General features: G+C 39.0%; 1 long non-coding RNA gene across 1 annotated transcript in view; it reads left to right on the plus strand.

Moving 5' to 3' along the window:
• Nucleotides 1-11,515, plus strand: part of LOC109616720 — a 28,944-nt gene extending 17,429 nt beyond the window's left edge. The window contains exon 3 of the long non-coding RNA XR_002197962.1: nucleotides 11,043-11,515. This is a non-coding gene — a long non-coding RNA (uncharacterized LOC109616720). The remainder of the gene's footprint in view (nucleotides 1-11,042) is intronic.
• The last annotated feature ends 634 nt before the right edge of the window (nucleotides 11,516-12,149 follow it).

A 12,149-nucleotide genomic window follows, 5' to 3' on the forward strand; every position in this document is an offset into this window, starting at 1 on the left:
TCTTATTTCAGCAAGACAATGCCAAACCACATTCTGCAAGTATTACAACAGCGTGGATCCGTAGTAAAAGATGTGCTAAACTCCGGGTGCTAAACTGGCCTGTTTGCAGTCCAGACCTGTCACCCACTGGAAACATTTAGCACATTATAAAACGAAAGAATTCAAGACCCCGAACAGCTGAAATCCTATATCAAAAAGAATGGAAAAACATTTCACTTTCAAAACTACAGCAATTGGTCTCCTCAGTCCCTGTTTTGTTAAAAGAAGAGGATATGCAACACAGTAATAAACATGCCCCCGTCCCAATTTTTTTTAAACATTTTGCTGGCATCAAATTCAAAATGGGCATGTATTTTTCCAAAAACAACCTTTTACTGGTTCAACATTTGGTATGTTGTCTTTGTACTGTTCATTTAAATACAGGGATTGAATGATTCAATTCTGTTTATTTGCATTTAAAGTCCCAACTTTTTGGGAAACGGGGTTGTACATGTGGGGACAAAAAGTTCCAGCAAAGATAGTAAAACCTGTCAAATCAGTCCCTACAACATTTCTTACCAATTTCCACTAGGAAAAAGGCCATTTGCAGCTTATATATTGTATTGTAACACTTATAATTTGGGTTAGTGTTAGAATTGGGGATGCATTTAGGTTTAGACATTATGGGTTAGGTTTAGGATTAGGCACCAGGGCTAGTAAAAGTTAGTGTTAGGTTAAGTTAGGGGTTAGGGAACATACTTCACAGACGTGTGTGTGATCTAAGTCTGTGTACATCTGGGAAAGTGAAAAATCAGTCCCCAGAAGTTATTTTTGTAACACCAGTATTGATCATGCCAACGTGATGTTCTGTGCCGGGCTGTACTAATTTCAAGCAAGTGCAAAAAAGTGCTCTTTCGCATTTCTTTTGCCTGGTTGAGATCACGTTCTCAATACTATGGATGTGTTTATCCCTCTAGTACCATGCCAACAAACATTAATGTTAACACACATTTACCAGTAGAAGTTTTCCCGATGATAATTACTTTTTGACTAGTGAATTCATGCTGTTTCATCATTTGCCAAGCAGATTACATATAGAAAACTGTACTCTTACATAGGGCTGTCACAATATCAGATTTCACTACACGATTATCGTGGCCAAAATAATTCATGGTAACGATGTTATCGCAGTATATATAGAACATTATAGAACAAAATGCTATCAGTCAAATTCATCTTCAACTTTGTTTAATGTTTTTTATTAATTTTTTTTGCAAATTAATTACACAAAAAGGCGTTAATTCAAACGCTGGTGTATAGGTCCAAGTAGTAGTTTAAGCACATGCATCGTTTGTCCATGAATAAGTTATGAAAAACTGTGAGGAGTTTTTTTCCATGTGAATAGGCTACAAAAACAGCACGTCTTTATGGATTTCCCCCGGGGGTTCTAGTGGGGCTAACGAGTTGCTTTCAATGCCAGTGCACAGGTCCAGTCTCCTTGTTTCAGCAAATGGATCGTTTGTCTTGAATAAGTGACATGAATAAGGTATTGAAAAACTATACCTTAGGCTATACCTTCACAGTAACCCAGCTGAATGGCTATACCTTCACAGGTACCCAGCTGAATGGCTATACCTTCACAGTTACCCAGCTGAATGGGCTATACCTTCACAGTTACCCAGCTGAATGGGCTATACCTTCACAGTTACCCAGCTGAATGGCTATACCTTCACAGTTACCCAGCTGAATGGGCTATACCTTCACAGTTACCCAGCTGCAGTTGCCAAAAACACCAACATTGACACACTTTTACTATTAGAAATAACTTCTAATAACAATACAATAATAACTTAATTTCGACAAGCTTTTTCATGCTTTTCCATGCTTACTTTCATGCTTTTTCAACTTTACACTAAAGCTGGTAGTTCTATGAAGGATGCCACGTTTCTTCTAATAAATGTTCAGTAGCAAGAATAACAGCAAAGTAATTGAATTTATGTTTACTGAAGCTGTTTAATGAGTGATAAAAATACAACTGCTCATGTACAATATACAGCAGACAGGCAGACCAGATCCCATCTGCACAGTTACGTAGACTAATCGCACTTCCTCCAATGTTGTAGTAAACCTGCAGTTTTTACAGCTGTAGCCATATCTAAAAAGACCAGACTATACATTTTATAGTAGACTGCTAACCACAGATCTCAAAAGTTAATTCCCCCACGCATGTATATCAATAAGCATAGCTCAAAACATTTTCAGTTTTAACAATAATTTTAACAATAGTGACCATATCTGTTAATAGTAGGCTATACATTCTTAGGTAGATTGTTATCTATAAAAACATTATTCAATCCGTATATGAATGTGTTTCAACAAGATATATGCAGGAGAAGATTTCAGGTACAATATCCCAAGATCCTGCTACCACTGTCTCTCAAAGTTCGATTCCCATGGGCGCCAGGTCAGAAATGTATGCACTCACTACAGTAAGTTGCTCTGGGTAAGGGTGTCAGCTAAATGTATAACAAAATGATATTATACTGTATAAACCTACTCTGGTTCAAACGTGTATGGTTTAATATCAACATGTAAGATCATTTACAAAAATGTTATGTTAAGTTGGTTAGCTAGCTGGCTAGCAATACCCAGGAAGGGGAGGGACTGCGCCAAAGCAGGGAGTATAATCTCTACAGAGTTGTAGTCGTTTAGAAAGAGAGAAATGGTTGACACCTTGTACATTTAGCAGTATATCTGCTGATAGGAACATCAGTGACACCCAATAGCTTTATCAGTCAAGGGAAATTGCGATACACACAAATTGGCTTGTATCACGATTGGTATTAAATGGAATAAAATGGAGGCTTTGTAAAATGAAAGAAAATATTACTACATATGTTTTCCAGATCTTGCAAACTCTCCAATACATAATAATGTATAGTTTAGTGTGAAAAGCTGATTCCCGTTCTGGCTTAATTTTTTCCAGAGCTGTATGTTCGCTACAAATCTAATGTATAAGTCAGTCACATGACAAGGAACACATTTCTTTGAGAAAATGTAGACTGTTGCCGTCTGTGGCACCTCAACGATCAATTCACCTTCCTCTTTGTCCCGTCCACTTTTCGTTCTCGACCATTTCCTTTCACGCACACCTCTTGCGTGAGGAATATGTTGCTTCCAGAGCAATGGAGTAACAATGCAGAAGCAAAATCCTTTGTCAACTCTGCCCAGCAACAACCCAGGCCAGGTGGTCATTAGTCTGATCACGTGTCCACCGGATTCTCTCTGTGGAGACTGAGGAAGCCCTGGTGACTACTAATATTATCTCCTGAGGGCTGGGTACACCTGTGCGTGATAGCCTCATAACAGTCTTTATTCCTTTGAGGTGGAGAGGAGACACTGGGGTATAGCTGCTATGGTATTTACATCTGGCCTGATTTTTAGAGGAAGTCTACAGAACTCAGTCCTGCACTCCATCCAGGTCCAGCGTGAACCAGCTGACTCGTGATTTTCACACGCCTTCAAATGACCAAGAGTGCTGATCTTTGGCATTTGTTTCCGTCCCCGGAGATAAAATGGAGACTAGGATTGTAGATCTGATTAAAATAATCAAGTTTGACACTGAACCATTCAACCACAGGTGTGAACATTAGTGATATCCTATTGTGCTTACGTGTCATACACAAACCTAGATTGGTCCATACACACACACACACTCTCTTTCTGTTTCTAAAGATGTTTTTGGGGTGTTATATATTTGTTTTATTGGCTGGACAGTAGAAAGGAGAGGCTATGTCAGGTACAAAGAGGGAGACAGGGAGGATGAGTATACAGTTGGCTGAGCTGGGGTTCGAACCCCCATCGCCAGGGGCCCTGTGTGGTCTGGAGTTCGGAACTTAGACTGTTACCCCAGACTCTGGCAAGATTTATTTTTATCTTAATCATTCTCCCTTGCTCACTCAAGTGCAGACACACACAAACAGCAAAAGTGAGCCAGCTATGCTGCACTACCAAGAAAAAGATTAGCAACTGCACATTGTCGAAAATATGTTTGTGACATTTTTTATACATTAAATACAGGCTTTATCGCACTGAGAAATATCCTGTGTCCTGTGTTGTGCAATGGAGAAAATGGAGGGTCGTGTGTGCAGCAACTACAAAAGGTTACAGAGAAACCCAGCAAAAATGGAGTAACAGTCAAAGTGGAACTATAGACCAAACAATAGTATCTAATTGTAAGACAAATTGTAACCTCTACTTTAGTGGCCCAGCACTCCTCTGGATGGACAATTTAAAAAAGGGTCATCCGTGCAGAGAGTGGTGGCAGTAAGCTTTAAGGCCCTTGGTCAGTCCATCCCCCTGATGGGATGTTTGTGCAGGGCCAGGTTTATTGGGTTGATGCCTTTTCCAGAGCAGGCCTGCAGAGAGGGATCAGGCCCAAGGCCAGGGAGAACTGTCCCAATGTTCTAATGAGAGAATGTGACTCCATGTGTCCCAGCCTGTGGCCTTCTGTAGATCCCCTTAAAAAAGAGCACGCACCCACACAAACAGTAAACATACACACTCCCAGTGCTGCTTGAGTGTATAGCTGTTTATGTTTATGAATTATTCACATAGGCCAGCACATTGCTAAACAAAAATTGGTAGCATGTTCTCATGTAATCTGTGGGTATACATATATTTAAATTGAAACAGTATCTGCTGCGAATAACTATGTGACATAACCCCCCACCATGCATTTGACTGGGAGATACATATGCAGACTGTTTTTTCTACATTCTTAAATAGGTGCAGTGAGGCATGGAAACAACATCCTGTTGACTTGGTTACATTCAGGAAGTGCTCTTGGCCGTGACGGGGTCCTCCAATCACATTCAAGCCCAAATCTAATCAATCTCCAGTGAGAGCAATGGTGAGATTTGGTAGAGGTTCTCAGGGACAGACTGGGACCGGAACGTCTCTTTGACATTTCGAAATCACCAGAACATATTTTTGTCCTCGAGACTCCCTTACTGGGCAATTATTTCCTTCAGGCCCAGATAATGATAATTATAGTATTGAGCAACAAAAACAATTAGACCTGCATACTGGGTGAGAAAGTCAACTACCTTTTTGCCAGAAGTGCCTGATAAACAGACCATCCATGGAAGTATTTGAATTGTGTTGCTAAATTGCACCACAAAAAAGAATAGTCAGATATCTTTGACCCCCACCTGATAGTTGACATTAGGATTGTAGGTGGGACAATCTGATCCTAGATCTGTGGTTACAGATTACTTTTCTACCTCAAACAAAAAGAGTTAGGGCAATCACCTCAGACATGGCAGTCTAGGGTTCCTATCTCAGCCAAGATTAAAAGAGCTGTTTGCAAACATGGTAGACGCAAAAGATTACACTTGGCTGCTATGCCATGCCCCCGGCAGTGGAACAGTTCCTACAGGTATTTGGACAGAGATTTTTATCACGACGCTCACTCAACCATTCAAACAAACAACATTTGCTTCAGTGACACAGAATTCAAATTGAATTAATGCGCTAAAGGCTTTTTTTTTGTATGACAGTGTCATATTTACGGCAGTTTAAGACACATTTTGTTTTTGTGTGTATGTGTGTATATGTGTGTGTGGGTGTGTGTGTGTGTGTGATTCAGGTTGATGTGTACACAAAGTGGACAAATTGATCCACAAGTTTTTGGGGGAATTCCACGCTAGGGAAAATGCAATTTCCAGTTTAGTGTTTAGGAAAAACATACAGGTTTAAGATTTGGCATAAAGGTTAGGTTATTTAGGGGTAAGGTTAGGTTTAAGTTAGGGTTGGGGTTAAATTAAGTGTTAGTGGATTTAAAATATGGATTGCTAGTTTTCAGTTGTAGGCCTATTTTGTTATCAGTATTATAGGCTACTTAAATGTTGCATACGAGTTTGTGATGCTATTAGGCCTTGCTCTTTCTGTTATCCAACTTTTTTCGGGGCAAATTGACAATTTAATAAAGGAGAGGAAATTACATAATTGCACACACCCAAATGAGCACATTACTCAAATGAACATGAAAGGACAGGTGTGGTGTGGTTGGAATCGATATAGATTTTTTTTTGTCGTCATTTTCATTAAGATCCTTGTTTTCTTCAAAATAACTCCAAAGTCGAGACTACTTCAAACCCAGTGACTAATTGCGGCCAGATGTGTTCCGTAGCCTCCACCGATTCCACTTTCCAGCCTGCATAAAAAAGCACAGTGTTTAGGGAATTCGGATGTGCCCGACCCGCCCTACTAGGCATACCAAAACCGTGAATAATTGAAGATAGTTAATTCAGGCCGTTTACCATAAAAAAAGATGTAGTAGGATGTCTTGCTTCCTATTCCGTCTCTCGGTAAACGTAACAGGCTACTTATAAAATGGTGACGTACCTCGGAGGCAAAGAATGAGGAAGGCATCTTTCTTTGTGAAAAGGGGCCAGTTAATATGTTTGCCAATTACGCAGGCAACGAGAAAGAAAACATCTGAAAGCAGACCCGACTTAGATAGGCTTACTTATTGTTAGGTAAATATAGAGCGCCCTGCATTTGACAGCCGCGTTCTTTACCGCAATCTAAACCTGGGCTGTCAGCTGTGAGCGACCTGCCGCAGTGTCTGGCAGAAGGTTCTGACAGCCTTTCTTGGGCTGGGCGGTGCTTCAGGTCAAGAGCAGAGCGGAAATTATTCATACTTCTTCGTTTTCACCATAACAACTTGATTAATTTGAAAAAACAAGCTTGCAATTGAAATCCTATGCTGTTGTGCCAAGAGAATTGCTTGGCTTTCATTCTAAATCCTTGTCTGACCGAGCATTCTGTGTAGCCTATACCGTACGGCTTGTGCAGGCTAACCTACATTAAGTAATTTAACAGACGCTATTATCCAGGGCGACTTGCAGTAGTGAGTGCATTCTGATCTGTAATTTGTTCCCAAATTAATATCTTTTAAAAAATACATTTACTTTAAAGAAAACTTCAGATACAACGTTTAATAACATATTATGTAACATCAATCTGCTATTCCTGCCCTAATTCAGCTATGAAGCATTGCATTTGTACTTCTGTAGGTTTATAAATCAGTAGGTTTTTGTATCGATTAAATTGTTTTATGTATACCTTTTGACATAATTGAACAAAACGTTAAAGCATCATTCTGTTAACATATAATTACCTATTATAATATTGAAAACAGTTTGACCGAGGACACATGTCACTAGAGCATTGGTCAATAATACAGGGCCAAATTGGAATGCCACTCATTAAGAACGGATTTATAGGCTACTTTCAACTCCCACATTCAAATCCAAATCGTGGAAGCAAAACGTTTATGGTAATATTTGAGTATAGACAGATTATTCATTAGAGTTATTTAATCAATTTTATTGTTGTTGTTTTTTTTTAGATGTATATGTATTTATAAATAAAGGTTTTCCAAAATTTAACCAAATTATGAAATAAACAGAGGGAAATCAGCCATGCGTATTTTGGGAGCGGAGAATTGTGTTTCCATCGATTAGGGTAAAATAAAAAACATATTTATACATCGAATCCCTATAGCACGTTAATAAATCTGCCCATGAGAAATGCAGTTAACTCCAATTGCTTACCATGTTGATGTTTAGATGTTATAATTGATAATGAGTTCTCAGACAGCATTACTTGGTAAAAAAGAGAACTTTGTTCTAATCTGGCCAAATCAAATCATAATTAATCTTGTCAAATTAGTGTAATATGTATATCAGTGTTGTTCTTTTTTCTTCAGTCTACCCTTTGTCTGCGACCCAAAGTGGAAGTGTTCTGTTGTCAATAGCTAAAACTGTGTGATGGCTTATAAAGCATTCATTGTTGAAACGAATTGTTAAACTTTGGAAGCCGTTTGTTAGAGGCAGATATGGTCATAACCTTTAGTGAAAAAATAAAGTACACCTTTGAACGAAGAACATGTAGTTTCTTCGTGTCTTCTGTGTTAGATTATTGCTTGTTTGTGTTAAACATGCTGGCTTGCAAGCCAAAGTTTGTAATCAAACAATCCACGAATTTATTAAGAATAGGCTGTGTGAATGGTCAAGGCTGCCTGCAAGCTATTTACAAAATGAAGCATCGTTGTGTGGCAAATAAATTAACATAAAAAAAAATACCTTTTTAAATGCAGTCGAGTTAAGATTATATAAAAACAAATGTAAACGTATGTATTCAATCTTAAAATTAGTAACACATACATTTCGACATTTTGAGGTTACTTTAATTATAAATGTTTACTTATGTTGGCTAATCAGAAAGCTGATTTCGGAAGTCTGTGGAGGCCTTCACTATGACTAGAATAATTATTATTAATTGGATGGTGGAAAACATGGATAACACATTGAGCATTCATAAAACCTATGTGGGTCTCTCAGAGAGGGAGGATAGCTGTTAACATCAAATTCATCCTCGTCTCTGTCAAGTGTTAACTACATTTCGGCTGTGATATGACGTGTTGTGCCCATTGCCATACTTAATAAAGGCGTTAGCCTGTAATTTGTGAATGAACTTGTTTTATGTGGTGAGTAGGCCAAAATAACCCAAAACGAATAAATAAGACCTTGATGTATTTGCATGAGTAATACGTTTATTTTAAGCATGCAATAGGCTATTACAAACAAAATACAATAAGCAATTAATGCAGGCTAATTGGCTTAGGTTATTGCTGGAAGCAAGTAGGCCTAAAACAATATTTACGAATATATACATACATCTATATCGATGTGCCAACCCCTCGACATTTTTTTATGAATGCTCGTTTTTTAGGGACTATCAACATTAATGAATCTTAAATTGGGACTACGTTGCATGACAATTAAGAGTGCTATGTTTGTAACAGTATTGTGTGGCTCGTGCGTAGTTCTGAAGCTATCCCATTCACATGCCTCTCGTTTTATCAGATTCTATACGCGCGGAAAAGCTGGGCACAAGGCCTCTCAAGAAAATAATATTACATACATATATTAAATACATATTCAGCGTCGTTTTCATTGTGAATATCAGGCTACTCTTTAGTCCTTATAGAAAGCAACTTCAGGGACGTTTTTTTAATTGGACATGTTTCTTCTCTACAGGTAATGAAGATCAGGTTGATTCCTTTGTATCAAGGTACGCTGTTTATAAGGCAGCAATTGGTCTATTAGTGGGGCACATATCTCCTAATGAAGTTCTTTTCAGCCTTTAGAATAGGATGGAGCCCCCGCGGCGACACGTTGAAGCCCGGGAACTATTTAATAATCGAGATGTGTCCCACCGCGTCACACAGTCCATAGATATCGTGTTACCGGGTGCATCAAAAGCACTTTATTTTAAACTGTCGGCACTTTGAACTAGAGACTGAAGTGTAAACAACAAAATAATTTAATGCTGCCAGCTACAATCTTTTTCCTGCCGGGTTAAGACATAGTGTTGAGTCGAATTTATCAATTTAACCTACTACTAAAATGGAAGATGTATTATTTGACTTGGATCAAGATGGCTCAACAGACTTTGCTTTCTGGGGCCAGATAGACACTAACTTCCAGTTCCAGGCTCAGTTGGACACTCTGCTCTTCGATTGCACCGCAGTAACTGGGCAACTTTCGCCCTGGTCCTCGTTGGGTGGTCAGTCTATGTTTCCCGACGCACCGCTGACCTTCACCGACCTAGACTCGCAGTCTCCGGGCCTGGGTGCTGGTGCTGAAGTGGACAGCTCCTCGGTGGACGAGCCCCACGAGATGAACACGTACAGACAGCGACAATTTGTGCCTCATCACCCGTACAAGATCCAGCGACACGCTGCTAACATCCGGGAGAGGAAGAGGATGCTGAGTATCAATTCTGCGTTCGAAGAGCTCCGGTGCCACGTGCCTACCTTTCCTTATGAGAAGCGCCTATCAAAGATAGATACTCTGAGACTTGCCATTGCCTACATCGCCCTCCTGAGAGAAATACTTATGTCTGGCTGTGACCCTAAGTCATATGTGGACGAATGCATGAAAAATGGTTACAAGAATCAAACCAATGCCATTTGGAATACAAGCGGTGAGCACAACAATTTCTATAGGCTAGTCTAGGTCCTAATTATTGAAAAATAATATGTTGTCAGTACCATTTTGGAGTAATGTACAGTATATTTTCTGATCAGTACCTTTTGTAATTCTAGGTACAAAGGTCTACTAAGGTCATCTGCTTTTAGCATTGTTCTGTTTGTTTTTATCTTTATTGTGATTTGTGTATTGTATGGTGACCTTGAGAGCTTAGAAAGGCGCCTACAAATAAAATGTATTATTATTATAATATATTATTATTAAACAGGTGCCAAGTTAATGCATACTTTTGGCCTGAAATTGTTTTTGATTAGACATATGCCTAGATATTTGCATTCAATATGGAAAATGTAAAAAGCTTAATTGCAGATGTTTCGCTTAGGCCTAATTAGACAATTTACTTAAAGTACATTGTATGATGGTCAGTGTCCCCTCTAGTAAAGTAAATCTTAACTTACTCAGATAAATGTATATTGTCATTTGACTGCCAGCCCACATCCTATGTTCTGGGACTGTTAGCAGCAGGACATTACCAACCCCCATTCACAAAATTGCTAACAAAACACAAGCTATACCCAAGGAAGAATGAAGAAGCTTACCAAATGTTTAAAATTAAATCGTCACCAAGAGAAGGAAAGGATATGCAAATGCCTTGGTCAGCTAACTGCAGAGCTCATTGGCTCTGAATTGAGTGTGTGCCTCTTAAACAGCTTGCTTTGTTCTTGTTTGTTGTGTGTTTCTTACCCCAGCTGTCTATATTTTCGACGGTGCTCATGAAGCACTCCTTCGTCTGAGTACAAGTATTCTCAATGCTCTCAGTGGTTGGCTGTATAGTTTCGTTAACCAATTCGCTGGGCCTCCTCTCTAGTCATTCAGAATGGGCATTGAGGTGGAAGTGTACCCCTTTTGCTCAGTCCAAACCTGCGACTTGTTAAAGGATCATTAAAATGCATCTAAAGGTCCATGTTTGCTCTGCTTTTGTTCCCTGTCTACCTCTAGATCTAACAGCTCGGCTCTCCTGGATAAAGTGGGATTAACTCAGGACGCCAATGGCAGCATCACACCAAGGACTGAGTGACATCTGCAGACTTCTCACCAGCCCCAGCACATCCCTCTGCAGCCATCCTCGCCTCTCACAGCTTTTGAATATTCTAATGTGTTGTCAATTGGTAATTGAGTGCTAGTGTTTTTCTGGAGTAGCCCATTATTTTACTGTGAATGAGGGACCGGGGCCAGGCTGAAGCCTATAAGGATGGGACTTATCACAGAGGAGAGAAGCAGACTGGCATGAAATTGAATTTACCTTGGTCAAACAAACTATTTTTCCTTGTCTTTTGAATAGTATGGAGTGTAATAATGAAGTGCCTCAGTGGTCATTTGATACCATTTGCTGTTGCTCCATTGACACTTTCACAACTGTCATGATGATGTAAACTAGATTGCGTGTGACACCCAACTTCAACATAACTTAATTTAGCCTAACTCATGAATTTATGTATATTTATGTGTTTATTTATTAATTAGGTTATTCATTTATTTTATTATTTGGTAACTTTTTTTACTATATCAAATCTATATTCTTTTTATTCTTTTTTTAAATTTACAGTTTAACAATTTACATGTTTGTTTTTTTTTTATTGTCAAAGGGACCATTTCAATAACAATGCCACCTACTGTTATGTTTTTATGTGTTTTTATCTTTTCTGTGAGTGTTGTGGTAAAACTCTGAGGACAGGTGCTGACTGGTGAATGGATTTGTGCTTGCTGGCCAATCAGGGTATTAGAATCACTATTAAATTAGGAAGTACAGTATGTTTTTCCTATTATTCCCTTTATTTATGTGTGTTGTAGCGAGTTGGACATAACAACAGGGAGGAAACATCAGATCCAAGGCAATATTCAACGTTTGTCCAGGTCCCCACTTGTGGCTTGCAAGGGTGTTATGGACTGGGAGGATGGATGGGTTGTAAACCGCAAACTCTGGCTCAGAGAATTTGCAGGTTCAATCCTTGTGCTATGCAGTTCATTTATTCTTTGCCTTTATTTTTACCTTTAATCCCAAGAAGTAGCTCTAACTTTAACCAGTGTTCTTATTACAATTTACTT

Source organism: Esox lucius, chromosome 16 (assembly GCF_011004845.1).
Source record: "Esox lucius isolate fEsoLuc1 chromosome 16, fEsoLuc1.pri, whole genome shotgun sequence".
In the NCBI taxonomy this organism is placed as follows: Eukaryota; Metazoa; Chordata; class Actinopteri; order Esociformes; family Esocidae; genus Esox; species Esox lucius.